At 47.1% G+C, this 9,002-nt stretch overlaps 1 long non-coding RNA gene across 1 annotated transcript; it reads left to right on the top strand.

The window, feature by feature from the left end:
• The first annotated feature begins 316 nt into the window (after window positions 1–316).
• Window positions 317–5,463, top strand: LOC130275533 (uncharacterized). Its single transcript, XR_008844817.1, has 3 exons — window positions 317–1,475; window positions 3,267–3,339; window positions 4,958–5,463. It is a non-coding gene; the product is annotated as an uncharacterized LOC130275533 (long non-coding RNA).
• Window positions 5,464–9,002: the final 3,539 nt, after the last annotated feature.

Below are 9,002 nucleotides of genomic sequence, written 5' to 3'. Positions count from 1 at the left end.
GGGGTGTACATGGGTGACAGAGTGGTGTAGAGGAGTGTACATGGGTGACAGAGGGGTGTAGAGGAGTTTACATGGGTGACAGAGGGGTGTAGAGGAGTGTACATGGGTGACAAAGGATCATAGAGTAGTGTACATGGGTGACAGGGGGACGTAGGGGGTGAAAGAGGGGTGTACGGGGTTATAGAAGGGTGTACATAGGTGACAGAGGGGTGTTGGGGGTGTAGAGATGTGTACATGGGTGGCAGAGTGGTTTAGAGGAGTGTATATGAGTGATAGATGGGTGTAAATGGGTGAAAGGGGGCGAAGGGGGTGACAGAGTGGTGTACATTGGTGACAGAGAGGTGTTGGGGGTGTAGAGGAGTGTACGTGGGTGACAGAGGAGCGCAGAGTAGTAGACATGGATAACAGAAGGGTGTAGGGGTGTACAATGGTGATAGAGGGGTGTAGAGGAGTGTACATGGGTGACGGAGGAGCTTAGAGGAGTGTCAATGGGTAACAGATGGGTGTAGAGGGGTGTACATGGTTGACAGAGCGGTGTAGAAGAGTGAACATGTGTAACAGAGGGGTGTAGAGGAGTGTACATGGGTGACAGAGGGGTGTAGAGGAGTGTACATGGGTGACAGAGGATCGTAGAGTAGTGTACATGGGTGACAGGGGAACGTAGCGGGTGAAAGAGGGGTGTACGGGGTGATAGAAGGGTGTACGTAGGTGACAGAGGGGTGTTGGGGGTGTAGAGATGTGTACATGGGTGGCAGAGTAGTTTAGAGGAGTGTATATGAGTGATAGATGGGTGTAAATGGGTGAAAGGGGGCGTAGGGGGTGACAGAGTGGTGTACATTGGTGACAGAGAGGTGTTGGGGGTGTAGAGGAGTGTACGTGGGTGACAGAGGAGCGCAGAGTAGTATACATGGATAACAGAAGGGTGTAGGGGTGTACATTGGTGATAGAGAGGTGTAGAGGAGTGTGCATGGGTGACAGGGGAGCGTAGAGGAGTGTAAATGGATAACAGATGGGTGTAGAGGGGTGTACATGGGTGACAGAGCGGTGTAGAGGAGTGTACATGGGTGACAGAGGGGTGTAGAGGAGTGTACATGGGTGACAGAGGGGTGTAGAGGAGTGTACATGGGTGACAGAGGGGTGTAGAGGAGTGTACATGGGTAACAGAGGAGTGTAGAGGAGTGTACAGAGGCCTACATCACCATTACTTGATTAACTGTTGTATATTATATAAAACATTTAGATAAAATGTTTTACAAAAATATACATTATATTTTAAGTTCCTTTTTCCACTCCTTTTTCCATAATTCCTGAGTTAAGTAGTTCTGGCCCTAGAGTGTTATATATATTAGCGTCTGTAGCATGTATCAGGAACATGTTATCATACCTGTGTCTTTTTTTACAGATGACTCATGACCAGTGAAAAGGTGAACGTGACATATACCCCCGTCAGCTGCAAGAAAGGAACCACAAAACAGGTAATTAATATTTATATTAATTACTGATAACAATCAGGCTAGATGTAAAATTTAGACCTGCAGACATGTCATAGTCTTTCCCGTATACATGAAGATATATGGTTTTTAATAAGTATATCGTCTATGGACATCTTTATATATAACACAACCATATCTCAGGTACAGAGATTAGGAACATTCCAAAGTTGACGGGCAAAAAGGTAGCAGAAAGGGGAACATGGGTAACAGGAGTGTCGAGGAGTGTACATGGGTGGCAGAGTGGTTTAGAGGAGTGTACATGGGTGATAGATTTGTGTACATGGGTGACAGGGGGCGTAGGGGGTGACAGAGGGATGTACATGGGTGACAGAGGTGTTGGGTGTGTAGAGGAGTGTACATGGGTGATAGAGGAGCTTAGAGGAGTGTAAATGGGTAACAGATGGGTGTAGAGGGGTGTACATGTGTGACAGAGTGGTGTAGAGGAGTGTACATGGGTGACAGAGGGGTGTAGAGGAGTGTACATGGGTGACAGAGGGGTGTAGAGGAGTGTACATGGGTGACAAAGGATCATAGAGTAGTGTACATGGGTGACAGGGGGACGTAGGGGTTGAAAGAGGGGTGTACGGGGTTATAGAAGGGTGTACATAGGTGACAGAGGGGTGTTGGGGGTGTAGAGATGTGTACATGGGTGGCAGAGTGGTTTAGAGGAGTGTATATGAGTGATAGATGGGTGTAAATGGGTGAAAGGGGGCGAAGGGGGTGACAGAGTGGTGTACATTGGTGACAGAGAGGTGTTGGGGGTGTAGAGGAGTGTACGTGGGTGACAGAGGAGTGCAGAGTAGTATACATGGATAACAGAAGGGTGTAGGGGTGTACAATGGTGAGAGAGGGGTGTAGAGGAGTGTACATGGGTGATGGAGGAGCTTAGAGGAGTGTCAATGGGTAACAGATGGGTGTAGAGGGGTGTACATGGTTGACAGAGCGGTGTAGAGGAGTGAACATGTGTAACAGAGGGGTGTAGAGGAGTGTACATGGGTGACAGAGGGGTGTAGAGGAGTGTACATGGGTGACAGAGGGGTGTAGAGGAGTGTACATGGGTAACAGAGGATTGTAGAGGAGTGTACATGGGTGTCAGAGGGGTGTAGAGGAGTGTACATGGGTGACAGAGGAGCGTAGAGGAGTGTACATTGGTAACAGAGGAGTATACATGGGTGACAGGGGGCGTAGGGGGTGACAGAGTGGTGTACATTGGTGACAGAGAGGTGTTGGGGGTGTAGAGGAGTGTACGTGGGTGACAGAGGAGCGCAGAGTAGTATACATGGATAACAGAAGGGTGTAGGGGTGTACATTGGTGATAGAGGGGTGTAGAGGAGTGTACATGGGTGACGGAAAAGCTTAGAGGAGTGTCAATGGGTAACAGATGGGTGTAGAAGGGTGTACATGGTTGACAGAGCGGTGTAGAGGAGTGAACATGTGTAACAGAGGGGTGTAGAGGAGTGTACATGGGTGACAGAGGGGTGTAGAGGAGTGTACATGGGTGACAGAGGGGTGTAGAGGAGTGTACATGGGTAACAGAGGAGTGTAGAGGAGTGTACAGAGGCCTACATCACCATTACTTGATTAACTGTTGTATATTATATAAAACATTTAGATAAAATGTTTTACAAAAATATACATTATATTTTAAGTTCCTTTTTCCACTCCTTTTTCCATAATTCCTGAGTTAAGTAGTTCTGGCCCTAGAGTGTTATATATATTAGCGTCTGTAGCATGTATCAGGAACATGTTATCATACCTTTGTCTTTTTTACAGATGACTGATGACCAGTGAAAAGGTGAACGTGACATATACCCCCGTCAGCTACAAGAAAGGAACCACAAAACAGGTAATTAATATTTATATTAATTACTGATAACAATCAGGCTAGATGTAAAATTTAGACCTGCAGACATGTCATAGTCTTTCCCGTATACATGAAGATATATGTGTTTTTAATAAGTATATCGTCTATGGACATCTTTATATATAACACAACCATATCTCAGGTACAGAGATTAGGAACATTCCAAAGTTGACGAGCAAAAAGGTAGCAGAAAGGGGAACATGGGTAACAGGAGTGTCGAGGGGTGTACATGGGTGGCAGAGTGGTTTAGAGGAGTGTACATGGGTGATAGATTTGTGTACATGGGTGACAGGGGGCGTAGGGGGTGACAGAGGGATGTACATTGGTGACAGAGGTGTTGGGTGTGTAGAGGAGTGTACATGGGTGATAGGGGAGCATAGAGGAGTGTACATGGTAACAGAGGAGTGTAGAGGAGTGTACATGGTCGTCAGAGGGGTGTAGAGGAGTGTACATGGGTGACAGAGGAGCGTAGAGGAGTGTACATTGGTAACAGAGGAGTATACATGGGTGACAGGGGGGTGACAGAGTGGTGTACATTGGTGTCAGAGAGGTGTTGGGGGTGTAGAGGAGTGTACGTGGGTGACAGAGGAGCGCAGAGTAGTATACATGGATAACAGAAGGGTGTAGGGGTGTACATTGGTGATAGAAGGGTGTAGAGGAGTGTACATGGGTGACGGAGGAGCTTAGAGGAGTGTAAATGGGTAACAGATGGGTGTTCAGGGGTGTACATAGGTGACAAAGGGGTGTAGAGGAGTGTACATGGGTGACAGAGGGGTGTAGAGGAGTGTACATGGGTGACAGAGGATCGTAGAGTAGTGTACATGGGTGACAGGGGGACGTAGGGGTGAAATAGGGGTGTACGAGGTGATAGAAGGGTGTACATAGGTGACAGAGGGGTGTTGGGGGTGTAGAGATGTGTACATGAGTGGCAGAGTGGTTCAGAGTAGTGTATATGAGTGATAGATGGGTATAATGGGTGAAAGGGGGCGTAGGGGGTGACAGAGTGGTGTACATTGGTGACAGAGAGGTGTTGGGGGTGTAGAGGAGTGTACGTGGGTGGCAGTGGAGCGCAGAGTAGTATACATAGATAACAGAAGGGTGTAGGGGTGTACATTGGGGATAGAGGGGTGTAGAGGAGTGTAGATCGGTGACAGAGGGGTTTAGAGAAGTGTACATGGGTGACAGAGGGGTGTAGAGGAGTGTAAATGGGTAAGAGATGGGTGTAGAGGGGTGTACATGGGTGACAGAGGGGTGTAGAGGAGTGTAGATCGGTGACAGAGGGGTGTAGAGGAGTGTACATGGGTGACAGAGGGGTTTAGAGAAGTGTACATGGGTGACAGAGGGGTGTAGAGGAGTGTACATGGGTAACAGAGGAGTGTACAGAGGCCTACATTACCATTACTTGATTAACTGTTGTATATTATATAAAACATTTAGATTAAATATATTACAAAAATATACATTATATTTTAAGTTCCTTTTTCCACTCCTTTTTCTATAATTCCTGAGATAAGTAGTTCTGGCCCTAGAGTGTTATATATATTAGCGTCTGTAGCATGTATCAGGAACATGTTATCATACCTGTGTCTTTTTTTTACAGAGGACTAATGCCCGACATATACCCCCGTCAGCTGCAAGAAAGGAACCACGAAACAGGTAATTAATATTTATATTAATTACCGATAACAATCAGGCTAGATGTAAAATCTAGACCTGCAGACATGTCATAGTCTTTCCCGTATATATGAAGATATATGTGTTTTTAATAAGTATATCGTCTATGGACAGCTTTATATATAACACAACCATATCTCAGGTACAGAGATTAGGAACATTCCAAAGTTGACGAGTAAAAAGGTAGCAGAAAGTGGAACATTGGTAACAGCAGTGTCGAGGAGTGTACATGGGTGGCAGAGTGGTTTAGAGGAGTGTACATGGGTGATAGATGGGTGTACATGGGTGACAGGGGGCGTAGGGGGTGACAGAGGGGTGTACATGGGTGACAGAGGTGTTGGGTGTGTAGAGGAGTGTACATGGGTAATAGGGGAGCATAGAGGAGTGTACATGGTAACAGAGGAGTGTAGAGGAGTGTACATGGGTGTCAGAGGGGTGTAAAGGAGTGTACATGGGTGACAGGGGGACGTAGGGGGTGAAAGAGGGAAGTACGGGGTGATAGAGGGGTGTACATAGGTGACAGAGGGGTGTTGGGGGTGTAGAGGTGTGTACATGGGTGGCAGAGTGGTTCAGAGGAGTGTATATGAGTGATAGATTGGTGTAAATGGGTGAAAGGGGGCGTAGGGGGTGACAGAGTGGTGTACATTGGTGACAGAGAGGTGTTGGGGGTGTAGAGGAGTGTACGTGGGTGACAGAGGAGCGCAGAGTGGTATACATGGATAACAGAAGGGTGTAGTTGTGTACATTGGTGATAGAGGGGTGTAGAGGAGTGTACATGGGTGACGGAGGAGCTTAGAGGAGTGTAAATGGGTAACAGATGGGTGTAGAGGGGTGTACATCGGTGACAGAGCGGTGTAGAGGAGTGTACATGGGTGACAGAGGGGTGTAGAGGAGTGTACATGGGTGACAGAGGGGTGTAGAGGAGTGTACATGGGTGTCAGAGGATCGTAGAGTAGTGTACATGGGTGACAAGGGGACGTAGGGGGTGAAAGAGGGGTGTACGGGGTGATAGAAGGGTGTACATAGGTGACAGAGGGGTGTTGGGGGTGTAGAGATGTGTACATGGGTGGAAGAGTGGTTTAGAGGAGTGTATATGAGTGATAGATGGGTTTAAATGGGTGAAAGGGGGCGTAGGGGGTGACAGAGTGGTGTACATTGGTGACAGAGAGGTGTTGGGGGTGTAGAGGAGTGTACGTGGGTGACAGAGGAGCGCAGAGTAGTTTACATGGATAACAGAAGGGTGTAGGGGTGTACATTGGTGATAGAGGGGTGTAGAGGAGTGTACATGGGTGACGGAGGAGTGTAGAGGAGTGTAAGTGGGTAAGAGATGGGTGTAGAGGGGTGTACATGGGTGACAGAGGGGTGTAGAGGAGTGTAGATGGGTGACAGAGGGGTGTAGAGGAGTGTACATGGGTGACAGAGGGGTGTAGAGGAGTGTACATGGGTGACAGAGGGGTGTAGAGGAGTGTACATGGGTGACAGAGGGGTGTAGAGGAGTGTACATGGGTAACAGAGGAGTGTAGAGGAGTGTACAGAGGCCTACATTACCATTACTTGATTAACTGTTGTATATTATATAAAACATTTAGATAAAATATTTTACAAAAATATACATTATATTTTAAGTTCCTTTTTCCACTCCTTTTTCCATAATTCCTGAGTTAAGTAGTTCTGGCCCTAGAGTGTTATATATATTAGCGTCTGTAGCATGTATCAGGAACATGTTATCATACCTGTGTCTTTTTTTACAGATGACTGATGCCCGACATATACCCCCGTCAGCTGCAAGAAAGGAACCACGAAACAGGTAATTAATATTTATATTAATTACTGATAACAATCAGGCTAGATGTAAAATCTAGACCTGCAGACATGTCATAGTCTTTCCCGTATATATGAAGATATATGTGTTTTTAATAAGTATATCGTCTATGGACAGCTTTATATATAACACAACCATATCTCAGGTACAGAGATTAGGAACATTCCAAAGTTGACGAGTAAAAAGGTAGCAGAAAGTGGAACATTGGTAACAGCAGTGTCGAGGAGTGTACATGAGTGGCAGAGTGGCTTAGAGGAGTGTACATGGGTGATAGATGGGTGTACATGGGTGACAGGGGGCGTAGGGGGTGACAGAGGGGTGTACATGGGTGACAGAGGTGTTGGATGTGTAGAGAAGTGTACATGGGTAATAGGGGAGCATAGAGGAGTGTACATGGTAACAGAGGAGTGTAGAGGAGTGTACATGGGTGTCAGAGGGGTGTAGAGGAGTGTACATGGGTGACAGAGGAGCGTAGAGGAGTGTACATGGGTAACAGAGGAGTGTACATGGGTGACAGGGGGACCTAGGGGGTGAAAGAGGGGAGTACGGGGTGATAGAGGGGTGTACATAGGTGACAGAGGGGTGTTGGGGGTTTAGAGGTGTGTACATGGGTGGCAGAGTGGTTCAGAGGAGTGTATATGAGTGATAGATGGGTGTAAATGGGTGAAAGGGGGCTTAGGGGGTGACAGAGTGGTGTACATTGGTGACAGAGAGGTGTTGGGGTGTAGAGGAGTGTACGTGGGTGACAGAGGAGCACAGAGTAGTATCCATGGATAACAGAAGGGTGTAGGGGTGTACATTGGTGATAGAGGGGTGTAGAGGAGTGTACATGGGTGACGGAGGAGCTTAGAGGAGTGTAAATGGGTAACAGATGGGTGTAGAGGGGTGTATATGGGTGACAGAGCGGTGTAGAGGAGTGTACATGGGTGACAGAGGGGTGTAGAGGAGTGTACATGGGTGACAGAGGGGTGTAGAGGAGTGTACATGGGTGACAGAGGATCGTAGAGTAGTGTACATGGGTGACAGGGGGACGTAGGGGGGAAAGAGGGGTGTACGGGGTGATAGAAGGGTGTACACAGGTGACAGATGGGTGTTGGGGGTGTAGAGATGTGTACTTGGGTGGCAGAGTGGTTTAGAGAAGTGTATATGAGTGTTAGATGGGTGTAAATGGGTGAAAGGGGGCGTAGGGGGTGACAGAGTGGTGTACATTGTTGACAAAGAGGTGTTGGGGGTGTAGAGGAGTGTACGTGGGTGACAGAGGAACGCAGAGTAGTATACATGGATAACAGAAGGGTGTAGGGGTGTACATTGGTGATAGAAGGGTGTAGAGGAGTGTACATGGGTGACGGAGGAGCTTAGAGGAGTGTAAATGGGTAACAGATGGGTGTTCAGGGGTGTACATGGGTGACAAAGGGGTGTAGAGGAGTGTACATGGGTGACAGAGGGGTGTAGAGGAGTGTACATGGGTGACAGAGGATCGTAGAGTAGTGTACATGGGTGACAGGGGGACGTAGGGGTGAAATAGGGGTGTACGAGGTGATAGAAGGGTGTACATAGGTGACAGAGGGGTGTTGGGGGTGTAGAGATGTGTACATGAGTGGCAGAGTGGTTCAGAGGAGTGTATATGAGTGATAGATGGGTTTAAATGGGTGAAAGGGGGCGTAGGGGGTGACAGAGTGTTGTACATTGGTGACAGAGAGGTGTTGGGGGTGTAGAGGAGTGTACGTGGGTGGCAGTGGAGTGCAGAGTAGTATACATGGATAACAGAAGGGTGTAGGGGTGTACATTGGTGACAGAGGGGTGTAGAGGAGTGTATATGGGTGACGGAGTAATGTAGAGGAGTGTACAGAGGCCTACATTACCATTACTTGATTAACTGTTGTATATTATATAAAACATTTAGATAAAATATTTTACAAAAATATACATTATATTTTAAGTTCCTTTTTCCACTCCTTTTTCCATAATTCCTGAGTTAAGTAGTTCTGGCCCTAGAGTGTTATATATATTAGCGTCTGTAGCATGTATCAGGAACATGTTATCATACCTGTGTCTTTTTTTACAGATGACTGATGCCCGACATATACCCCCGTCAGCTGCAAGAAAGGAACCACGAAACAGGTAATTAATATTTATATTAATTACTGAT

Source organism: Hyla sarda, chromosome 6 (assembly GCF_029499605.1).
Source record: "Hyla sarda isolate aHylSar1 chromosome 6, aHylSar1.hap1, whole genome shotgun sequence".
NCBI lineage: Eukaryota > Metazoa > Chordata > Amphibia > Anura > Hylidae > Hyla > Hyla sarda.
Note: the sequence above shows the minus strand (reverse complement) of the source record. Positions and strands in the feature narration are given on the sequence as shown.